The sequence below is a fragment of the Rhinopithecus bieti genome, unplaced genomic scaffold, assembly GCF_001698545.2.
Source record: "Rhinopithecus bieti isolate Rb0 unplaced genomic scaffold, ASM169854v2 scaffold_20892, whole genome shotgun sequence".
NCBI lineage: Eukaryota > Metazoa > Chordata > Mammalia > Primates > Cercopithecidae > Rhinopithecus > Rhinopithecus bieti.
In genome coordinates this window covers 214,523-216,962 of record NW_016810602.1, presented here as the reverse complement: position 1 = coordinate 216,962, position 2,440 = coordinate 214,523, and positions in this window count along the sequence as shown.

Below are 2,440 nucleotides of genomic sequence, written 5' to 3'. Positions count from 1 at the left end.
TTCCTAAATATTAAAGTTTTTAATTCTACTACAAATGGTATTGATTTCATTGAAATTTCTAATTGTTCACTGTAAGTACACTAAATTATTATTATGCACAGTAGTTATGTTCTATAAAGTCTCTGCAAACACTGAATTAGCAAAACTAAAACATTGTTCCTAGGGAAAATAAAGATAAAGTTCCTGCAAGTCTCTGGTAATGTTTTTATCAACAGCTCAGTACATAATCTTGTTTTATGCATATTTATGCCTAAAGACATGTTATTTCTTATATATTGTTGACTCATTAACATTGAACTCATAGCCAACAACACTGTAACTCATGCCTGAACAAAGCTTATTTGACACACATATTTTCTTTGTGAGGCATATCACAGCCTTCCTGCACTTAAGAATACTAGACAGCACTTCTGCAATATGATTGGGGGCCATTTTGAACAGCAAAACCACCCCAAAAAAGCACAATTATGCAAAAAGTGGCATTAAATAGAGCACAAAAAGGGCACTTGTTTATAGTATGAGAGATGAAATAACAAGACAGAACATCACCTTGTTCAACATCAGCAGGGAATATGAGCATCAGGTGACTTAAATTTTTCACTGCTCTGTGCATGTCCACAAGTGAGTGTGAGAGTGCCAGGAGTATACATTTGGGGGTTACAAATAAATTAAAATTGCCTAAAGCTATAGGAAAATTCTAAAGTACAGAAGCTGCTAAAATGAGGATGGTATATATAAATAGATTTCATTTTCCAATTGTTTACACAGTTCATATTGATCTTGTGTGCTGTGACTTTGCTGAACTCACAAGTTTTAGTCATTTTTTGGAGAGGCCTTAGGATTTTCCACATAGATTATTTTGTAATCTGTAAACTCTTCTATACTCTTACTGATTTTCTGCATACATCTCCCATCAATTATTAAGAGAGGAATGTTGAAGTCTCCAACTATATTTATGAATTTCTATTTCTCATTTCAGTTATATGAGTTTTTGTATCATGTATTTTAAATCTCTGCTGTTATGCACATGGGTATTTGTAATTGTTATGTCTTTTTCATGAATTGATCAATTTATCATTATCCCTAGTAATATTCCTTGTTCTGAAATTTATTTTATATAATATTAATATAATCATCCCAGCTTACTTTAAAGTGGTGCATGCATATTATGTCTTTATCTATTTTTAGTTTATCTGTCTTTAGCATTAAAGTTGCTTTCTTAGAAACAGCATATAGCTGGGACTTGATTTTTAATCCAATGAGACAATCTCTTCCTTTTAGTTGGATTCTTTAGATCATTTATATTTAGTGTGAATATTGATATAGTTGGCTTCATATATCTAGCATCTTATTATTTGTTTCCTATTTTTCCCAATTATCCTTTGTTTCTTTTTTCCATTTTCCTGCTTTCTTCTGGAATAATTGAATATTTTTATAATTTCACTTTATTTTCATCATGGTCTTATTAGTTTTATCTCTTTGTTTTATTTTACTATTGCTCTAGGATTTGTCAAGGGATAATGAGACCACCACTCAATACCTCAAATAAAAAAATAAGAGAAAGGAAGAACCATGCTGATTAGACAGAGCAGAGAAGATGACTGATTATATATTTATTTAGGGGAAGTGTGGAGCTCAGGGATTGGCAGACCTTAGGAGGAATAAGTAGATTGAGATTGACATCATCTGTAGAAGTATGGTTACTGATATCCATACAGATGATAACATATCAGAACAGCAGAAAAATGATGAAAGAAAGGCAAGATATATATGTGTGTATATATATGTGTATATATATGTATATATGTGTGTGTATATATATATGTGTGTATGTGTGTGTATATATATATACACACACACATGCGCACAAACACACAGGTGCATGAGCACGTGCACACACACACACATGAATATTACTCAACCTCAAAAAAAGAAGGAAATCCTGCCATTGGCAACAACATGAATGAACCTGGGGGAACAGTATGCCAAGTGAAATAAGCCAGACACAGAAGGACAAATACTACATGATGCCATTTGTTATGAGAAATTGAAAACAGTCAAACTCATAGAAAAAGAGTAGAATTATGGTTACCAGGGACTGGAGTGAGGAGGAAATGGTAAAGTATTAGTAAAAGGACACAAAGTTTCAGTTATATGAGATGAATAAATCTCAGAGATGTACTATACAATGTAGTGCCTACAGTTAAAAGAGTACTGTAATATTTTAAAATTTGCTGAGAAGGCAAATCTTATGTTAAGTGTTCTTATCACAAAATAATAATAATAACAATACATAAAGAAGCCAGGAGGAAACATTTATAGGTGGTGGATATGTTTATGGCATAGATTGTGATAATGGTCTTATAGGTATATACTTATCTTCAAACTCATTAAGTTTTGTACGTTAGGTATGTATACGTTTTTGTATGTCAATCATACC